The sequence below is a fragment of the Pinus tabuliformis genome, chromosome 2_1, assembly GCF_031772625.1.
Source record: "Pinus tabuliformis cultivar Carrire ecotype Pingquan chromosome 2_1, CPIR1, whole genome shotgun sequence".
Classification (NCBI taxonomy): Eukaryota; Viridiplantae; Streptophyta; class Pinopsida; order Pinales; family Pinaceae; genus Pinus; species Pinus tabuliformis.
Genome location: NC_142299.1, coordinates 281957508 through 281967537, shown reverse-complemented (window position 1 = coordinate 281967537; position 10030 = coordinate 281957508). Strand labels below are relative to the sequence as shown.

The 10030-nt window shown below is 40.0% G+C and overlaps 1 pseudogene; it reads left to right on the top strand.

Moving 5' to 3' along the window:
* The first annotated feature begins 954 nt into the window (after positions 1 to 954).
* On the top strand, positions 955 to 9593 carry LOC149199872 (glucan endo-1,3-beta-glucosidase 14-like; annotated as a pseudogene).
* The last annotated feature ends 437 nt before the right edge of the window (positions 9594 to 10030 follow it).

Below are 10030 nucleotides of genomic sequence, written 5' to 3'. Positions count from 1 at the left end.
GTCTTCCTGATCAAGTGCAAGGCTTTCTTGTGGAGGAGGCGCTGGAGGGTTTGTATTTGAGGTACCCTTAACCACGTCTTCTTTATCAGGAGTGCCTTGGGACTCCCTTGCATCCTTGACACGCTCCTCATGATTATTATCTATATTTTGCCGAGAGGGATTACTCATAGGATGTTCGGTCTCCAAGCCCTGTGCATTATCCTTGATTTTCTGAAGGAGAGGACAATCCTTGTATAGATGCCCCACTTTGTGGCATCTGCGGCAGCGATACGGAATCCCTTCATAGTCAATAATCTGTTTGCAAGATGTGTCCCTCCATCGAATAGTAATGAAGTCTTGTAATCCGCCCCTGGTGTCCAAATTGATGAGAATCCGTGCATAAGCCATCATGCCTGTGAGCTGATAGGATTTATCATAGTCCATGTAGGTGCCTATTGCATTGCCAATCCACCGGAAGATGTCTTCTGACCAGTATTGCAGGGGAAGGCCTGGGAGTCGAATCCAAACAGGTCCAATGCCTATCTGCTCAATCTCAGGGTCAAAGAGGGGGTCCATCACTTAAGGAGCATCGAGGCGTGTTCAAAATACCAATAAGCGGACAAAACCCAATTGGTGTGGTCGGCACGAATGAATCTCAAAGTGAACCATCCCCTCATGAAAGTTTGCACGAAGGGGATGTCCACCAGATGATGACCCCAAACCTAAGTTGCCCATGTCTTCAAGCGGGCGGTCGAGTAATTCCGACCTCTGATGTGCCCAACCAGTACCCTGTCAGCGAAGTCCATGGTCTCTCCCCACTGGATGTCCTCTTCTAATCTGAGAAAGATATCATCCGCCTTAGATTTGAAACACTTGTACTTCTTCTTAGTTCCTAGAGGAGGAGGCTGGTAATGAGACCGGTTCGGAGGAGGAGCTGAAAAAACCGGGGGGGGGTAAGGGTTAGACGAGGAAGGGATGGTAGAGCCCACAGAGACAGGGAGGGTACCAGCGAGCGGTGGTACTATGGTGAAGCTGCCCGATGGAGGGGTGAAGAAGACTTGCGGGGTGAAACCGGCCGAAGCTAGGGGAATTGAAGGGGGAAGAAATAGTTGGGTAAGTGCACCAGACACTAGGATGTCCAAACGAGGGTTAGGGTTCAGACAGCCGAAAATGAAACCAAGGGTTGCCGGGGAGTGGGGGGGGGGGTAGAAAGCGATGGCCAGGTAGGAGGGTCATCTGGGAGGACCATAGGATGTAACTGTGACGGTTCCGCGAAGGAGTAGGAAGGGTTATTCTCAGTGAGGCCAGAGTTGTACATACCTTCTGATGTGGAGAAATAGGAGCGCCAGATGGAGACCCCCTCCAGCGAGTCTTCTAAGTAATCAACGGCTTCTAGATCTTCCATGACGCCAGCTGCTTCTTGGAACGGCGGACACCTCGGATAGCAAGCAAAACTGGAGAGTAAAACAGTGCACAAGGAACGGATCGTTTGCAGCAGGTAATATAAACCGTCGACGGGTTGTCAACCAGGAGATAGTAACACAGCATAACCCTCCTAATATCCTAGCAGGTCAACCAGCTCGCAGTGTGGTCATTGGGTTTATAATATTAATTGCAAGGGTTTATAATATTAATCAATTGACTTTCTAATATTAATCCCTTGGATTGAGTAATCCCTTAGGTTTATAATATTATTACCAAGTGTTTATAATATTATTACCATGTCCCGGATCTGGATGATCAACAAGGACAATGAGGTGGTACCTAAATGGAATGGCATGTGGCTAGACCACATGGCTTTCCGTAGTATATCACAGTGGTCTAAAATTGGCATTAACAATAGCCATAAATGCCATTTAAGGGGGCTTCGTCTCCAACCTGTAAACAACCACCCACCTCGACTCTGCGCAAACATGAATTCCAGGTATAATCGTCTACCACTGCAATGCCTCTGTCCTCAAGCCGTTGTAGTACCCAGCTCCTGCACAACCACCGGGAAACGCTGGCACCTCCTATGCTACATTGATTTTAGGGCGTGAATTCACTTCACCCAAAGCCTGGATTGCCATTTTGTCTTCTACTTGGCCTTTGCTGCTAGTCCCTCTGCTGAGCAACCCGCAAATTCATCTGAGCCTCTACACCACTCTGAGCCTAATCCCGGAAGGAATTCTCAAACTTCTGAAGCCAATATGCCAAGAACGCATCATCGTATGCACAGTCGCAGGGGCGAAAGCAGAGGAAGCCTGACTTGTCCCCATCATTCTCCAGTTTCTGATTCCACTTCCTCTCTGGCCAAGCAAACTACTAGGTGCTACCCAAACACCCGTAGTGGAAGAGGCCACTCTCAATCTTTCTGCCTCCATTCGATACCTCCTACCTCGCCTCCCAGAGGCAATCCTTCCATTTATGCCTTGCCTCCGAGAGGTTGTCCATCCAATCCATAGCTGCATCTCCAGAATGCCCAATTCACATTTCGTTCATCCCTGAATAGGCCCATCATCACTACCACTATCTCCATTTTCTTTCACAAGGCGGAGCAAGCAATTGAGGGACAGGCCACTGCAGGTGGAGGTTGCACCAGAGCAATTGAGGAGCAGGCCACTGAAGGTGGTGGCCACACCAAAGCAGAAATAGACATGGCTCAGACGAGCACCCACGGAGCAGGGAAGAGGCAAACTGAGAAGGAGACGGGACAAGTGGGGAAGGAGGCAGACAAGGACCAGCACGCAGATGAATCCATGGACCCTTATCACTGTTTCATTGAGGAGGAACATCCGGCACAGCAAGCAGGCAACACAGAGGCCTCGCAACAGGAAGGTGGCGACATGGAGGATTACAGGTGCTTCATCGTGGAGGAACACTCGTCGTCTCTGCCTTGCTCCTAGTCAGCCACTTTGCTTGCCGTGTGTTCGCCACATAGCTCGTCACGTGTTTGCCACATAGCCTGCCACATGTATATTTTTCTCAGGTTTATGGAACTTTGCTTTCTAGTTTTTTTTATGGAATTCTAGAAAATATATATATATATATATATATATATATATATATATATATATATGTTGGTTTTAGGTTCCTTGGTTGGTATCTGTTTCACCATGAAAACTGATAAAAAACTGTGCGCATTTGTTGGTTTCCCTTGCATGGGCAGCAAGTTAAATTTTGAAATCGTTTTTCGATTTGAACTGGTTTCCCATTATGGGCAGTCCAGACTTTGTCTCTGCTGGGTTTTTCCATAACTCAGGCACGGATAGGCACAGGCTAAGGCCTCAGTGTACAATATTTTTCAGTAATAGAATTAGCCTAACTTAGAAAAAAATATTATTACCATGGGTTTTTAATGTTAATCCCTTGGATTTATAATATTAATCCCGAAGTTTCATAATGTTAATCCCTTAGGTTTATTAATCTCTTGGTTTTATAATATTAATAATCCCTTGAGCTTATTAATATCGTCTTTATATTATTAATCCCTTGGGTTCATTATGTTAGTCCCTTACGCTCATTAATACCTTGGGTTTATAATGTTAGTCCCTTGGGTTTATTAATCCCAAGAGCTTCTAATATTAATCAATTGGGCTTTTAGTATTAATCCCTTGGGTTATTAATTCATTGGGTTTATTAATCCTATGGGTTTATAATATTACTCTATTCAATTGATTAATAGCTTGGTTTTATAATATTAATCCATTCAATTGATTAATCGCTTAGGTTTATAATGTTATTAATCCTAAGGGTTTATAGTATTAATCTCTTGGGTTTATAATATTAATAAACACTTGGTTTATTAGCCCCTTGGATTTATAATATTAAGCCTAAGGGTTTATAATTTTAATCTCTTGGGTTTATTAATCTTTTGTATCTTTAAAATTAATACCTAGGATTTATAATGGAGTTCAATGGTTGCTCCTCTTTCTTCATAAGTGTAAACCCTATATAAATGCTATATAATCTCAATATTAAAATTCATATATATCAAAACCTATATATTAAAAACCCTATATTAAAAAAGAAATACTATAAAGTCTTATACTAAAGCCTAAGATTAATATTATAAACTCCATTATTATATTATATGTTAATTTTATTATAGTTTTAAATATAGTTATTAATATATTAATATTATAATATATAATAACATAATATAATATAATATAATATCATATTAATATAATAATCATAAATTTATAAATATATATAATATGGTTATTTTTATTTATATAGTTACTAATAAATTTATATAGTTATTAAAAATAGTTATTTTTAACAACATACACTAGTAAGATATAGGTCTATCAGTGTATATTATTATTATTATCCAATTTTAAGGTCACAACCAAGCTAGACATCAAATTGGTGTATGAGACCCCCTTGTTCATGGGACAAGGGACCCATCCAATTTTAAGGTCACAGCCAAGCCAGACACCAAATTGGTGTACGAGACCCCCTTGTTCGTGGGACAAGGGACCCATCCAATTTTAAGGTCGCAGCCAAGCCAGACACCAAATTGGTGTATGAGACCCCCTTGTTTGTGGGACAAGGGACCCATCCAATTTTAAGGTCACAGCGAAGCCAGCCAAGCCAGACACCAAATTGGTGTATGAGACCCCCTTGTTTGTGGGACAAGGGAAGTGGTTTGACTGCTAAGTCTATGAAGGCATACATACTCTACCCTCCTCTAGTTTTGAACATGTGACCTCTTAAGAGGAAACACATGCTCTTAACCATTAGGCCCACTAAACCACATTTACTAATGTGGTTGTAGATGTTCTTCATATACCCTATCCGCATTTATCAACCATATTGGTAAATGTGGTTGTGCTAATTGTATAAATATTGATCTTAGGAACTTAATTTTACCAAAATTCTTTATCTTTTTAGGACAAACTTTGACACTTAATTGTTCCATGCTTTTACCATGAGGAAGGTTAGGTTGGAAGTTGTGGTTAACCTTCTTTAATTTTTGCGCTCATATAAATTTTAACCTTTTTTAATATCTATATTAGTAAATGTGGTTGTGCTAGTTGTATAAATATTGATGTTAAGAACTTAATTTTACCAAAATTCTTTATCTTTTAGGACAAACTTTGACATGTAATTGTTGAACGCATTTACCATGAGGAAGGTTAGGTTAGAAGTTCTGGTTAACTTTCTTTAATTTTTGCGCTCATATAAATTTAAACCTTTTTTAATATCTATAATTTATAGTTATTGCATCTATATAGCTTTTAATTAAAATTATTGTGTTTTTGCACTTTTTAATTAAAATTAATGCATCAAATATTTTTATACTATTATAATGTTAGTGTAATGATATAAATTAAATCACTAGGAAATATGGATAGTTATCAATCCATGATAAAAATCAAAATACTTACTTCATGATATATTTTAGGTGGTGAAAAATAAACAACTCAAAGTAAATTAAAATTTCATTCCAAATTATTAAAATTATTATTATTACTAATAGTAAAAGAATAATTCATTTCATATGACATTTTTCATATGAGACAAAATGAATAACTATTTTGGAGAGAAACATTCAACTTTTGATTTGTGAATATTCCCTAGAGGTTCAATCTTATTATCCACTTAATAATAAGTAATAATTAAATTAAAATTATGGAAACCTTATTCTAAAATAAACAAATATGACCATAATGATCTTAAATTAAAAACAAAAAAAACAAGAAAAAAAACAAAAAAACAAACTTAATTTATAAAATATTTAATTATATTAAAAAAAAATAAAGGTATTTTCGACCTTAATTTGATATAACAGAAAGTATTTTCTAAACTACTATTTTTAAGAAATATAAAAGTATTGAAAATAATTTTTTTAATAAATTATATCTTTATTTATTATCTTTATTTTTCATTTTTTTAAATGTAATTTAATAAAATTTACATCCATATGATATATAGTTTAGAAAGATAAATATTGGTTTATTTGAATAAAAGTTGGATACTAAATGATATATTATGATAATGAAGGTTTGTTCAAATTCTCAGATAATCTAGTGTTTTATAATAGGTCCAATGTTTTATTAGAGGTCCAAGCATGTAGAGATTAAATATAATTTTATAAGTCGAAGCACGTAGAGATTAAATATAATTTCATTTCAAATAGGATTTAGAAGCAAGCAACGCACCTCAAGTATATTCCCACCAATCAACAAAGATCGTATTTTGACAAAGCCTTTACAAAAAGGGAAGGGTGAAGCAACATTTAGAAACATAATTGGATTGATATAGAATTTCTTCCTACCTAGAGGGAGTGCTAAGAATATAGTTCAAAGTAGGATCGATCTTCTTGCTTATTAGAGGTGTGAATGTGTGAAAAATAGTTAAAAACAATTAATAACCACTTTGTAAAAGTGGGAAATAATACTATTTTGAAATTTGCCAAATTTCTTATCTTTTTTAGATTTACAAATTTAAATCAAATGTTATATAATATTAATGAATTATGTTTTTTTATAGGAAGTAATACTTTCATGACTTTCAAGTTGTCATAAGTTGTTACTGTGAGTTTTTATGTTGGAAGTAATGCTTCTATGTCATGTGTAATTGGCATTATGAGTTCTCAATTATTTGTCTAGAAGCTATTAATTCTTATATAATGAGTTGGAATCATGATCTAAATGTGTCAAAATAAATATGTTATGTCTTTTATATATAACTGTTGTAATAAATAATATCATAGTGTGATTTGATTTATGTTGGGCATTTTTTCTCTCAACTCTCGATCTCAATTTTTGACATGGTATCGAAGATAAAATTGTACACAGCAATATATTCTATTAATTGTTGAATGAGGAAATTACAGACATATTTATACAATCAATAGTCTCAAGATAGGAATGCTATCTTAGATGTACAGTAGTGTGGTTGAGAGATTCTCTCAACCACACACTAAACTAGGAGAAACTATATTCTAGCTTATTCCTATTATGTAGGAACAAACTCCTCAATTAGAAAATTACAACCATAGACAAGTAGGAATTAATTATTTCCAACTCCCCCCCTTAATGACTACTTGTCATGATAGTCAAATCCACCATCATCACACGAATTGCATGTACAAAACCTCCAAAAACACAATCTGCCGCCCTCGGACAGATCCACAACTTCTCTGATCCCACGGATCCCCTTGAAGGTGAATTGGCGCGATCCTGAACGAAAAACCCGCACCCATTGGCACGATTAATGGCCTAACAGACGCGCCAGTTGGCCTTCCTGGCATTGCTGTTAGCGCGAAAAACACCAATCCCCTTCTACTCAGAGAAAATCATCTGAGTCTGAGCCAGGTGTTCTGCAGTCCACCTGCTCCTACGAGCACAAAGCTCTCGTGTACACACAGCCACAAAGGCACTTTAAGCCACACAGGCAATTCCGCCACACAGGCAAGCTAGCTTCAAAAGGCACTTCAGCCTCAAAGACCATATAGATGGTTTCTGGCTCACCACCAACCATTCAGCCACAAAGGCAAGCTGGCCACAAAGGCACTTCAGTCACAAAGACTATATAGATGGTTTCTGGCTCACCACCAACCCTCACTTTCAAGTGATAAAAGATGGTTTCAGGCTGACCATAAACCATTACAAAGTGGTTTTAAGATCACCACGAACTTTCAAATGCCTTTACAAGGCTTACATTCAACATTTGGAGTTTCTGGTACATACAATGACTATTACAATAACATGCTAGGGAGTCTATTCCACAAACCACACTAAAACAAAAAATCTACTTTGTTGTCCACCATAAACGTTGTCGTTGCTCCTTTGATATCACTGTTGCACAAAATTAATATTTGGTGCAATTCAACCTTGTTACCCACCACATTTGCATCATCTTTCTGATTTAATTGTCTTGGATTTACCTGCATGATTTGTTAGAGTAGCTAATTCTAACAAAATCACTCCATTGAGTTAGCTAAGCTCAATGATTATAATTCCAAAACATTTATAAATACCACATTTTACTGTTGCAGTGGCAGCGTATTACCAAAGAAATTCGAACGCAACGATTATGGCTTGTCCATCACCATGCTAACCGGCCCTCATTTCAAACTGATGGCCTCCATAGCACCTTGCCAAGTGAAAGAAATCCTCCGCCCAGGTTTCTCTACCTCCAGGGAAGTCTCAGGTTTTCTTTTCACTAACGAGGAGTATTTAATCTACTCCACTTTCCGGTGCTTCGATCTCGTGGATTGAAACTCACCAAGGTCGGCCTCTGGCTCGACCTCCACACCACAGCTTGGCAGCGGCTACACCGATCTCAACGGCCACTGTGAGCACGTACCTTCGGCCCCTTCGTTCCAGATCCACGCTTCCTTTGCAGCAGATCGCGTCTCCACACTCACCGCACCAGATCCGAGCAGGATTCACACATCGACACGGGTGATCTAGCAGCAGAAGATTCGCCAACGATCTCCATGGTTCACGCAGCACACCAGCAGATCCGACCCCCATGCACCACATCGAGCTGTCTTGCTAGAGATTCAGTCAAACTCCATGTGGACAACGCTGTCACACGTGCGATGCCTCTCTTCTGACTGAGTTTGAGCAGCGCTCGCATTTAAGCTAGTTAACAGAACATACATTCGGCTCTGGTAAGCCTGGGGTTGTAGGGCTCCGTGAATGTGGCCACGGCGCAATCCAGCGGAGCGCTGGCCACGTCATACCCGCCCTCCGCGGGCGCCTTCAAACCGGAGCTCACCGCCTTCCTGAGACCGCTTCTTGATTTTCTTTCTCAGACAACGTTTCCCTTCCTCATCAATGCCTACCCCTATTTTGCCTACAAGGATAACGCCGATCAAATCCCGCTGGACTACGTTATCTTACAGGCGAACGCCGGAATGGTGGATGAAGGCATGAATCTGCACTACAGCAACATCCTCCACGCTCAGATAGACGCCGTTTATTCTACGCTCTCGGTGCTCGGTTACTCCGCCATGGAAATCAAGGTTTCCGAGACCGGATGGCCCTCCAAGGGCGAGTCGGACGAAGTCGGCGCTACGCCGGAAAATGCCCGGATTTATAATGGCAACCTCCTCCAACTCCTGGCGCAGAACCAGGGGACTCCCATGCGACCATCGGTTAGGCTGGAAAGCTATGTCTTTACCCTCTTCAACGAGGATCAAAAGCCTGGCAAGACCTCGGAAAGAAACTATGGCCTCTTTAAATCCGACAGCAGCCTAGCTTATGATGTGGGATTGCACGGATCCCTGTCAGGCGCTTCTGCTAATCCAATCCTCTACAGCAAGGTATTCCATATTTAATCCTATTTTCACTTTAATTTCCAATTCTTGAAGTTACTACTGTTTTCCCAAACCGTAAGGAGATGCATTATTACAGTATGTTTGTCCTCTCCATCTACCACCAGGTCGTGGTTTCGAGCCTATGCTCCTTGTTTCTTCTATTCTTTTTAGGGCTTTAAGGCGGAGAACACGAACCCGAAAACGAACAGTAACAGGAACCCGAACGGCTGAATTGTTGCTGCTATTCTCAATCAACAAAAGATCGGAGCAATAACAGCCCACATGGCCATGGCGAAAAAATCTTACGGTGTCATTGCAGATGGAATCGGCGAATTTGTCACAATTCCTTTGAAACAGGGGATGTTGTGCGGGCGCCGGCCATATTCCAGGTTTCTATCCCTTGGCTCAGCAAATAAGAAATCTTCTTCTCTCCACTCCACGCAACGCCTTCAGATCTGGGTCGTTCAACAAGCCCTCATCACTGTGACAGGCAGCGATCTCCGATCTACCATTTATCACTGCCTTTTGTTTGGAATTCCTAGATGAATATCGTGGACCCAGGCACAGGCGTGTCTCTTTCGTACAATCAACCGGGAGAAATTCACATCAGAGAGCCCGGAATTATGAAAGGGTATCTGAACGATGCTGAGTCTACAGCCAGAACTATCGCTGAAGAGCTCAAAGCAAGGCAACAAACACCAGATCGCAGTGTAGTTCTTCACAAATCACATCAAAAAACCACTCCTCACAAGGAGAGGGTTTCTTTGGAACGAGCACTCAACCAGGCAAACT